The sequence below is a fragment of the Manis javanica genome, chromosome 11 (genome assembly GCF_040802235.1).
Source record: "Manis javanica isolate MJ-LG chromosome 11, MJ_LKY, whole genome shotgun sequence".
NCBI classification, from domain to species: domain Eukaryota; kingdom Metazoa; phylum Chordata; class Mammalia; order Pholidota; family Manidae; genus Manis; species Manis javanica.
In genome coordinates, this window is record NC_133166.1 from 86,776,594 (window position 1) to 86,789,584 (window position 12,991).

Sequence of the window (12,991 nt, forward strand, 5' to 3'; positions counted from 1 at the left end):
AGTGACATTAGTAAAAAATTAATTTTCCAAATATATGTGTGCCCATAATTCAGTATCTTTCCTAAACCCTGTCCTCCCATTTTCCTTTGCTCTATGAGTTTTTTAAATGTATCTATTTCCTTCTTACCCTTGGCTTATAAATAATTATCAAGAGTAAGATCTTTCTTGAGGTGTGTCTATTAACATTCTGTTAAAATTTTTGAAAGACTAGGTATTTGCATTTCCTTGGATGCTAGTATGTCTGTTTCCATGTCAGATGATCATAGGATGACATAAAGGAGTATCAAAGGAAATTAAGAGTTTAAAAATAAAGTCATAGAATCAATGCCTCTCAATGGCTAACATGCATGCAGTTGATAAAAGAAGGCTGTAGGATTTGGGTTTTTTAAAATATTTTTGTATCAAAAATTGTGCAGTTGTAAACTTTTCTGTATTTCTCATTTTCCACATAGGAAAGAGTATGATTGGCCCAAGAGATATAAATTCTACTTCATCTGTACCAATTACCATTCGTGAAATTTAGTCTCTGTATTTCTGTTTTCACTTTTGTGGACTAGTAATTCTTTCCTCACAAGTGATAAATGAAATTTGCCATATGAATAAAAAGTTTTCTTATCAGAGTTTCTATTAATTATGGTAAGGTATGGAATTATTGGAACATAGATGTCTTTGAGACAATTTTAAGAAAATCAATGTGTTAATTTGAGACCCACTAGTGTTTGTTAATTTTCTCCCTCAATAAGAACTACAAGATGTGAGAGACATTAAATAATGTAGTATGTATTTATAGCAGTTAAAACAGTGTTTGGCAGACAGCAGTTTTCTAATACACACATATTATTTCTATTAAGAAAATGAACTTACATGGATATAGATTTTGTTTTTAAGATAGGAGGGAGAAAGAGGAGACCTGATTGTTGAGTTTGTCATAATTACCAAGAATTGTAATGTTATAGTAATAAATTCTATGAGTCCAAACTTGTGAGCATGTGCATATTCTGAGCATAAACAATTAATAATTTCTTGTATTAATAACTGAACACAATTACCCTCATGCTTAAAGCAATGAAATATACCATAGATAGGGATCCTATCCAATTTAAGAGGGAAAAGCTGAAAGTCTTCACTCTATTCTGTGTTCAGCCCTCCAGTTGTGCAATATATATTCCTTCATCTGATACAATATGCAGGTCAAATGATACAATATAAAAAATAAAACTTGTACCTCTCATAGCTAAAAGTAATTCCAACTGCTTTAGGCCCATGTCTAAGCATAGAGTCAACATGCTTGCAACAGTGGAAATAAATTGGAGCACCCAATAAGAGAGGAATAACTAAATAGATTATGAGATAACAAATCAGGTCTACATATAGTCTACATAGTCTGTGAAATTTAGAAGAAACTATAAAACTGTATATGTATATGGGATATAAACTATATTCATCTAAAGTGTATAACAGACTCTAGTAGATATTACTGGGAAGCAGTTTCATTCACAAATTACTTTTCTTTTTCAGTAGGTAGAGATAGAAATGAAAGCTTTAAAAAAAAATTAGAAAGGAAATTACATATACCCTTTGTGGTCTCCTTTCTGGTTACAATTTATAATTTTTAATCTATAATGTTATTGTAATAAGTATATCCTCTTTCCTCAATGTTCTTTTTAAAGACTCCCTAACCTGAGAAATGGAAGATTTTATTTTTTGCTTCTAGTTAATAATCTTTGAGTATTCTCATTCAATTTTTAACATCTTTTTCAAAGAAAGTCTTATTTAAAAGGACCTAATACATTAACTCAACAGCTGTTAATTATTGAGTTTCTGAATCATTGTTCTTGGTGCTGGGAACATAGCACTATTTTATTAAGTAACTAGCAACTTCCTCACTTATTCTAGGAAATCATTAACTAAATTAGAAAAAAAACCCTCTAAGGTCACAAGGTGTACTATATATATAAACATCTATATAGTACGAGATATAATAAGTAAGTGGTAAGGTCTAGTTAGCATAAGAACTTACATAGTGCCACAGATCTCTGTCTGTGGACCTTCTATTTACTTTATTTCATAATGGGTCAACAAAAGAGAAATCTGCAAAATACAGATACCTGACATTTCTCCTAAGAACTACTGCATTCAATCTAGCTAGCATTTTGCTACCTACCTGTTGCACCTAAGTTGTCCTACAGCTGTTGATCTAGTATTTTGTCATGATATCTATGTTGTCTGTTGTTAAGCAGCTTTGCAGTTAATAAGTAAGTCTTTAAAAATTTAGGCAATGAACTGTAATACTTTAGGTGATTTACATATACTTCTATTATATTTAAAATTATTCAACATACTGATATAATTCTTGTATTTTAAATAAATATATTCTGGGTGTATTAGTTTGCTAGGGCTGCCATAACAAAACAGTACAGACTAGGTGGCTTAAAAAACAGAAATTATTTTCTTGTAGTTCTGGTGGGTGAAGTCTAAGATCAAGGCAAGGGTTGGGTAGCTTTCGCCTGAGCTTGCAGACTATGCTGGGCTGTCTTGTATTCTCACTGGGCCTTCCTCTGTGACAGGTTCCTCTATTGCCTCTTCCTCTTCTAAGGACACTAGCCCTACTGGATTAAGGTCCCACCCTTACCACCTCGTTTGACCTTAATTACCTCCTTAAAGGTCCTTTGTCTAAATACAGTCACACTGGGGACTAGGACTTCAACAAATGAAAGTTGGGGAGACACAGTTCAGTCCATAACACTAAGAAATAGAGGTGTCAACAATTATGAGGTCATTAATGTAATATATTAACATCCATTAAAACATGTTTCACAACATAATCACATAAACTTTAGAAAAATTTTGTTATGAAGTAACATTAGAAAAAAATTACCTGTATCACTTTAAATTTGTTATTTTTCTTGTATTTGTGTCTTTTTGAAATGGATGTAATCAGTATAAAATATGTCTAAGTTTTTCCTTATTTCCATTTATGACTGTTACTTAATAAAATAGTGCTATGTTCCCAGCACCAAGAACAATGATTCAGAAACTCAATAATTAACAGCTGTTGAGTTAATGTATTAGGTCCTTTTAAATAAGACTTTCTTTGAAAAAGATGTTAAAAATTGAATGGAACAGTCATAAAAAAGGTGAGGATATTGGACTATCTGTTGATCTACTATATTGAAATGTTGAAGTAGGTTCTACTGGACATTTCAATTGTTTGTATTTTTTTTTTCCATTACAGTTTCCCCTTATGGAAAAAAATTTTTTCCTGTTGGTTTATTTCTTTGGAGGTATACCAGGAATAATTATACTTTGGAATGTGACTATCTTGTAGTTTATTCTGTATTGTAAGGTTTTCTGCTAGAAAGACATACCACATTAATAATGGCTTTAACAGTTTGTGTGTAGTTTTCCCCTATGACCTTACCAGACATGTACTTGAGCATTCTGCTTTGTTTTTTGTTTTCATTTCTTATTTGATTTTTCAAGTAGAATCTTGTTTCTTTTGGTTATCAAGTGGAACACTGAAAGATTACTTAAAAGGAACATGTAATAGTTGTTAATAATCAGAGGTTTTCTTCAGAGATATTTGGAATTTAAGCCTGTCTTTAAAAGACTGATTAATATCAACTTTAGGATTTACCTTTGCTGGGAGAACTAAGGGGACAAGAAGGGAAAGATTAATGTAAGTTACTGGCATTGTTTTCATTAGGGGCTGAGTTATGGTTTTTCCAATTCTCATTGAAGTACAAATACATAGATAAATGGATGATTTGATTAATTTAAAAATCAGGCCATACGTGAGCCATGAGTTAATAACAACGATGGGTTATGAATGAAGAATGAAAATTAAAATGATTAAAAATATTTTAAAATCCTGGCTTTACCAATATTAGTAATGTGACCTTAGGTACATTGCTTTGTCTCTCTGAGCCTCAGTTTCCTTCTTTATAAGATGAAGTAATACCTACTTTGTAGGCTGGTGTGAGGATTAAACTAAATGTGTAAAGTCCATAGCATAGCACTTCTCAGGTAATAAAAGCCTAATCCAAGTTAATACCCAGTAGTGTTCTGGCGCCTGCTTGTGGAAGCCAATTTTGTGCATCTATCTATTCCCAATTCCCATTTAGTGATATTGCAATGGTAACTTCAAGTTAACCATCATGGGACTATTTATACCCCAGAAATCTTGCAAATCAAAGGGAAAGGGAGTGGTGTTTTAAGAGCAGCAACTGATAATACCTATTATTTAAATCTTTACAGTAAATAACCAGTATTATTACAGAAAATATGATTTTGACTATAGATTTAAATATGCTTGTTCCTATATTAAGAAATTTTCATTTTAATTTATTTTTATTTTGGTATATTAATATACAATTACATGAGCAACATTGTGGTTACTAGATTCCCCCATTATCAAGTCCCCACCACATACCCTATTACAGTCACCATCCATCAGCGTAGTAAGATGCTATAGAATCACTAGTTCTCTGTGCTATACTGCCTTCCCTGTGCCCCCTCCTATATTATGTGTGCTAAGCGTAATGCCCCTTTTTCCCCTTATCCCTCCCACCCATCCTCCCCAGTCCCTTTCCCTTTGGTAGCTGTTAGTCCATTCTTGGGTTCTGTGAGTCTGCTGTTGTTTTGGTCCTTCAGTTTTTGCTTTGTTCTTATACTCCACAGATGAGTGAAATCATTTGATATTTGTCTTTCATATTAAGAAATTTTATCTTTAATACTTAGAGTATCAATCAAAGTTAAATACTGAGTTGTATTGAATGCCTATTGGCATCTATGGAAATACATTTTCTATTATTTTACTAGCATTGAATGTTTGGAATAACCTATATGAGGTATTTATGACCTATATTTTATTATTATTTTATATTAAATAACCTATATTTTAAGGCTTTTTTTTTTGGTGGGAGGTTGAGGGGTAATTCATCTGTAACTATGTTTCTGCCTCCAAGATTACACAGTAACTTTTTTGGGGTCCTATTATCAAATGATTTTGAGATAAAAACTATATATTATTTCTTAGCCTGTTGGATAAAACATCCTCTTCTGAGTTTTAGAATAATATAAATAACACTTTGGAAATTAGCTCTAGTGAATTCATTCATGGTGACCTTATTATTCAGTGATTTTTTAAGATGGCTTAAAATGTTGTACTCACTATTAGTGGTAACTTTTTCTGCTTGTTTCATTTTGATGCTTTATGTTTTTAAGTATTTTCACCTGTATTTTTAGTTTATTAATATGTGGTAAGTAAAATAACTTCCAGTGTTAACAAAATTTGTGTTTATTTTTGCCTCAGGTTGAGTAACTCCAATTAATATAAAATTCAAGTTAATTATTAGGTATAATCAATTAGAAAAGTTTGAATATTTTAGTTTACTTACTTCATTGAATCTGTATCAAAGGATCCAATGAAGCTATTCCTGAAAGCAAAATTTTCTTGTCTTTCTGTTTCACACTTAAATAATCAGATTTCACTCTTTCCATGTAGTTAGGTGATTTCTAAGCAATCTGACAAATAAAATGAAAAAATATAGGTGCTTTATGTGCAAAACTTCCCTTAACAAATAACTAACTGCTTTGATTTTCTTATCTAAAACAAAATTATTTAACTTAATTTTACTGAGTTAGTAAATCAATGAATACATTTATAGGAAAGAGCCAGTATCCTAAGGAATAAAATTTCTTAGCTAATTTATTCATTATCTAAAATATCCTAGTCCATTCCCCAAAAAAGATTATTCAGTTGTTATCCCATCTTTTCCTGGCTGCCAGTATCTTTTTTTCATGCTTGTTTCCTAGAAATTTGAGTCATAGAGCTATTTATTACCAAGCTCTCAGATAACTAGCAGACATTCTTTATTGAGATAGGAGATATAAAGGATCTGACCCAGTATGGTCAATGGTAGTTAATGGTGACATCAGCCATATAGTAGGTTTTCTAGATTTCATTATATGCCTATGTAATCTTGAGTGCTGAGCCATGCCCTCCAACCTAGAATAGAATTTAATTTATTTCTACATAGGTATGTAATCTAGTGGTCACCTAGGAGCATGATACCATAAACTACACCTGTCTCTCAGCTTTAGAATTTGCTGTTTATCTCATTTTCCAAAATGACATTCTAATTTTAGATCCTAGGCTCCAAACCAGTAGAATTCTCAATAACTACTATAAAATTTGCCTAGTCATCCCACTAATACTTTTTGTGTATCTTGCAACTGGGTCATTTCTTTGCTCCCCTAGCCTATAAGGATTAGTAATTTCTTGGTTTTTAGTTACTCATGGTTTTCCAGTGAAGTCTTAAAATAAGCAAAGCAAAAAAAAAAAAAAAAAATCCCAGGATTTAGTTTTAAATACTGTGATTAATAGTATCTGTCACTGGTTCAAACTTTATGGTGTGACTTACAGCAGACACTAGGTGTCTCTGGCATTTACCTTCAAGCAAAAATTAACTTGTGGTTCTATATTGAGCTCTGATCCTTTAATGTAACTGGATCCAGGTCTTACCTTCCTTGTTGACTCTCATCATTTTTTTTTCATCACCAGCCACTGAGAATGATAAAGAAATGAATGTAGTCCATTATCCACATTACAGTATTTTAACAGCATGGTTAGGAGGCAGATATGTAAACAGATAAATAATAGTCTCTGACAAGATATCATTTGAAACAGATTTGGATTAATAAAAGTCTCCCAAGTTAAGGAGTATTCTAGATAGAGGGCATTGTGAAGGCCAGGAGTACATCTAGGGAATGGTGCAAATTTCACAAAGTAAAAAACGTAGAGGATGGGAATGTGAACAGATGTGACTAAAAGTGTAGAGTCAGCGTTTAAAGAGTCCTACGCTGAGTACCAAGCTAAAGTTTTTGGACATTGGAGGTAACAGATTTTAAAGTAGGAGATAAGCTTTACTTCTTAGGAAGATAATTTTATGTTAGAGTACATGATGGACTGATGATAGAGTGGTACAATTAAATTGTGCCAGAATTTTAGTTAGATATGATAAAAGCCTAAATTAAAGGAATATCAATAATAAATGAGAGTAGAGACTCAAAAAATTTGTTTGAGGTAGATTGACAGAATTTGAAGAATAATGCAGAAGGCAAATAGAAATCAGTAATAACAAGGTTTATAGATTTGGAAAATAGTGACACCTTTTATTTTGGGAATAAAGAAGTAGAACTAGCTCAAAGGGGAAGGCATTGAATATATGTTTAGTAATTTCTATATGCTTGGTTTTTTTACATCTAGGCAGTTTATATGCATTCATCTGGTTTAATCTTCTGAATATTCCTGTAAGATAATTAAGAGTGATTCTCATTTAAAAGGTTCAGAAGGACTCTGTTACTTCCCTAACTACCCAGCTAGTAAGTGGTGGGTCCAGGCCTTGCTGACTCCAAGCTTCTGTCCTTATCCCTCCTTTTTGTGGTCCTCTTTGAGCATATGATGTTTGAAAGGTTTTCATGAGGTTGGGACCATCTGTCCAACAAACATTGAGGAATAATGAAAGAGTAGTTCAAGAGCAGAGATCAGTTCCCATATAAAGGATATCCATTTGGGAATCATCAGCGCATGGATACTGAAGCCACAGGAGTATATGAAATCACTCAGGTGGGGATGTAGGGTGAGGGTAATGGGAATGTTAAGATTAGCACCCTAACCTTGGCACATCTGCCTATCTTATTCCATGTAACCAGAGTGTATTAGCAGAGCAACTCAACTTTTATGATTATAGCCTTGGAGTTGATCCACTGTGGTGGCAAGTTTAATATTCTTACTTCTACACACACACACACACAAACACCTATTTTTTAAAAAAATTTTATTAAGGTATGATTGATATACACCCTTATGAAGGTTTCACATGAAAAAACCATGTGGTTACTACATTTACCCATATTATCAAGTCCCCACCCATACCCCAATGCAGTTACTGTACATCAGTGCAGCAAGTTGCCAGAGATCCACCCTGTCCCTTCTCTGTGATATACTGTTCTCCCTGTGATCCCCCACACCATGTGCACTAAACACAATACCCCTCAGTCCCCTTCTCTCTCTCCCTCCCCACACGCCCTCCCACACCCCTCCCCTTTGGTAACCACTAGTTCCTTCTTGGAGTCTCTGAGTCTGCTATTTTGTTCCTTCAGTTTTGCTTCATTGTTATATTCCACAAATGAGGGAAATCATTTGACATTTGTCTTTCTCCGCCTGGCTTATTTCACTGAGCATAATGTCCTCCAGCTCCATCCATGTTGTTGCAAATGGTAGGATTTGTTCCTTTCTTATGGCTGAATAGTATTCCATTGTCTGTATGTACCACATCTTCTTTATCCATTCATCTACTGATGGGCACTTAGGTTGCTTCCATATCTTGGCTATTGTAAAAAGTGCTGTGATAAACATAGGGGTGCATATATCTTTTTGAATCTGAGAAGTTGTGTTCTTTGGGTAAATTCCAAGGCGTGGGATTTGGGGTCAAATGGTATTTCAATTTTTAGTTTTTTGAGGACCTTCCATATTGCTTTCCACAATGGTTGAACTAGCTTACATTCCCACCAGTAGTGTGGGAGGGTTACCCTTTCTCCGCATCCTCACCAACATTTGTTGTTCTTAGTCTTTTTGATGCTGGCCATCCTTACTGGTGTGAGGTGATATCTCATTGTGGTTTTAATTTGCATTTCCCTGATGATTAGTGATGTGGAGCATCTTTTCATGTGTCTGTTGGCTGTCTGAATTTCTTCTTTGGAGAACTGTCTCTTCATATCCTCTGCCTATTTGTTAATCGGGTTATTTGGTTTTTGGGTGTCGAGGTGTCTAAGTTCTTTATATATTTTGGATGTTAACCTCTTGCCAGATATGTTATTTACAAATATATTCTCCCATACTGCAGGATGCCTTTTTGTTTTGTTGATGATGCCCTTTACCGTACAAAAACTTTTTAGCTTGATGTAGTCCTATGAGCTCATTTTTGCTTTTGTTTCCCTTTCTCGAGGAGATGCGTTCAGGAAGAACTTGTTCATGCTTATATTCAAGAGAAAAACACACCTATTTTTAACAGCTTTATTGAGTTATTCATATACCATACATTTACTCTTTTAAAGTATAAAACTCAATATTTTTAATTGTGGTAATGTACACACCATAGAAGTTACCATTTTAACATAGAGTACTGTAGAATTAAGTACATTCCCGTCATTGTACAACCATTATCATCATCCATCTCAAGAGTATTTCACTTTCCCAAACTGAAACTCCATCCATTAAATACTGACTCCTCATTCTTCTCTCTCCCCAGCTCCTAGTTAATGACCATTTCTACTTTTGTCTCTATGAATTTGACTATATATCTCATCTAAGTAGAATCTTACAATATATATACTTCTGTACAATTTAGTTGTTTTTTAGTGTATTCATGGAGTTGTGCAGCCATACAACAATCAATTTTATGACACCAAAAAGAAATGCTGTACCTGTTAGTTAATTCCCAACTGTCCCCCTCTCCCCACCTCTTCCATAGGTAACCACTAATGTGCTTTCTGCCTCGATAGATTTGCCTATAGATTTTATATAATGGAACCATACAGTATGTGTCCTTTTGTGTATTGTCTCTTTTATTTAGCATGTTTTAAAGGTTCATCCATGTTGTAGCATCTATGAGTACTTTATTTCTTTTTCAAGACCAAATAATATTCTGTTTATATGGCTGTACCACACTTAATTTGTATCTTCATCAATTGATGGACATTGAACTGTTTTTATCTTTTGGCTATTATCAATTATGCCACTATGAACATTCATGTTTCATTGGTTAGTTAGCCTTGTATTTTGTAAAGATGCATCCTGCATCTAAAATAATGATTTTCTGTTTTGAGAACTTAAGTCCTATTTAGTTTTCATTTGTTATCTAAACATGTAACAGTCTTCTTATTTTATTCATGTTTCATATTTATATATTCATTCAATAAATATTTATATAAGGTACTTATAAAATTTTAGTCTTAATTGAATACTTTCAATAATTAGCAATTTCCCTACACCTGTGCAGAAAACAGAAATATGTTTTAGTTCAGTGTGATCTAGAGTTTCCCACTGGCAGCTTGATTATAATGAACATGGTGATTTGTCTTCATTTCCAGGATGATTGTCAGTTTTTAGTCAATTTCTCATGCTAAGGGCCAGTGTATCTTTGTGAGGAAACCAAGAGAAGAGTAAGATGAGTAACGACTCTGAATCTATGATTATGAAACCTTATCCATATGAATATACAGGTTCTTGGTGACTGAGCTTTAGTCAGTAAACCACAGGTATTTTTCCTGTCATTCTCATGCACATATTCTCATTGAGCTCTCCTTAGTGATTTCTTTGTCTCTTAGTTTTAATTTCTGAATTTGATGATGTTTATTTACTTGACTTTACAAAATAGAAATCCTGTGCTGTGTCCATCAAACGCCAAAATAATTTGAAGTTTAAGGGATGCCAATTCAATTACAACTTAGCACACTGTATAACCCAACTTTGGTCAAAATAAAGGGTATTTTGAATGTTATATGTGTGGTTTGTTGTTTTGGAGAAAAGTGGTATCTGGTGGTTAGAACATATGAGTTGTCAGCATTTGTGGGTTTATTCCCAGATCCAAGCTTTTTTTAAAAAGAGAGGCAGAGTCCATGCCTGGCGTATGTTTAGTACATGCTTTATATACTATAGATATACTATAAATAGTAGTGAAGATTTTATACTATAGGCAGAAAAATATATAACAAACTACCAGCAATATATGTAAATAATAATAGCTGTCATGGGTACTCAGTGATTCCATTCTTTAAGCTTTTTTTGCGAAAGGCATGATTAACATTCCCAAGTAGCAGTGCTGCTATTTTAAGCAACATAATGAACATTTTTTATTCAAAGTGTTCAGACATTACTCTCTATCCAAAGGACTGCTGAAAACTGTACGTAATGGAACTCATCCATTTCACAATAGTACTTGCTAGCGTCTCAGAGGAAGGAACATGGTTTAAGATTGTGTGATTCTAATCTAATGATTCTAATATGTGGAGACTAGGCACTGATATTCTAGTTTTTAAGTTTTATTTACCTCCATTGTCTTGACAGCATCCTAAACCAGGAGTTTTAAAAAATAAGCCCTCTTGTAATATTACTGATCCTTGAGCTGGGCAGAGGTGTTCTGCTCTTAAAATAAGGTAGCAAAGATTTCTTCCTACTTAACTAAAAACAGATGAGTGGCATTTAAAAATGCTTTTCAATTAAAATTTTTTTCATAAATATTTCTTAACATTTTAGTGTCTGACTTAGTCTATAATAAAATAAAAAGTGCTTAACTCAAGTTTCTTTATTTGATTATTTTATATTTAATACCAATTTGTTGAGTTGCTTTTTGTCCTGTGACAACTTTTGGGCATGACCTTTCAGTGTTTTATAAATGCCTGTTGTAGTGAACAGGGCTTGGGTGCTAGTAGAAATCATGGTTGTACCTGGCTTATTAATCCACTCTAGCTTTTATTCCAATTTATTGGATTGACAGTTAGGCCTCAGAAATTGCTATAGCCCCTAGATTGAGACTCTTCCTTTGAGTAATGCTTTCCTGTTAATGTTTTCTGTGGAATTCTAAATGTGTCATTTTATTCAGCCAAAAGGAACTTAATATTTCCTTGTGAATCCCTTCTCTTCTGAAGCATAGTATTCATTTCAGTTTTTTTAAAAACAACGAGGAATGTTCATTTAAACATTATTAATAGGGCTATTTTGTTATTTTTAGCCACTTTTCCCCCTCAGCATTAGACTACTTCAAATATTAGAGGTAAAGGGACCTTACCTGAGAATAAATGGTATTGGAAAAATGCCACTTAAATCATTTAAAGTAGTTACCAGAATTTCATACTAAATAATATATATACAGACACATATATGCATTTGTATGGGGGTAGATAGTGATTGAGAATTTTTCCTGAAAAAATAAATGGGAATTTATGAAAATAAACAAAATTTAGTTTATAATTGCAACTATGTACTCATTACTAAAAGAACTAAAAGTGAACTTTTGTTTGGAGTATTTTTTCTGAACAAAATTGAGATTGCTAGTTATCACATCCTTCTTCACATTTAATTTTTCTGCAGCTATTTTATTATATATGCATATACTTTTAAAAACCACTAGAAGAATTTGTTCCTTCAATGCTCCTTTTAAAAATTTATACCTATTTAAATTTATTGGAAAACTAAGCCTTTATGTTATATCCCATTGCCACATTGCTCTAATTTAACAACACAGTTTTAAAATTAAAGTGCAGGACATAAAGTATAAGGTAGAATTCTGGGGAAAGAATAAATAGCTTACAATTTATAAATAAAATGAAAAAAGATAAATTTATGAATATATGTGAATATTTAGGTTTTGATAAGCACACTTCCTTCTAGAGTACTATATATTTAGAAGTTATATATCCTAAATGAGTATATTGATGTAAATTGTGTTTGTACTTAGGGGAAATACAGAGTGCTGAATAACTGTATTCAAGAATGAAATGTTCTCTATTTACACATATCAAAAGATCTATGTTATAAAATAAACAACATAAGTATTGTATTTTGGGGGGTGTTCTTTGTAGTTTTCAAACCCTTTCACATGTGTTATTCATTAATAATAAATTCATTGTGGATAAATTAATGAGTCCACTTTATGTATGGGGAGAGATATTTTATTTCTAGAAAGAAGCTCTTTTTTCTTTTAAGGCAGTTGTTGATTTGGAAATGAGAGATGAGAGACCATGAGAGACCCGAATCTTCCACCAACTTATTATCTGTATCCTTCTATCTTTATAGTAATTTAACTAGAATAAGTCAAGCCTTGATCATGGGTAAGATTCAGTAGTCTTTACTTAATACCTTCCCTTCTTCTACCAGAGATGGATGACCAAAGATTGCACTCAGAAAAGTGAGGGAAGGGTGGCAAGC

At 32.9% G+C, this 12,991-nt stretch overlaps 1 protein-coding gene across 7 annotated transcripts in view; it reads left to right on the plus strand.

The window, feature by feature from the left end:
* Positions 1-12,991, plus strand: part of RASAL2 (RAS protein activator like 2) — a 396,637-nt gene that overhangs the window by 121,960 nt on the left and 261,686 nt on the right. The gene's annotated exons all lie outside the window — the stretch shown is intronic.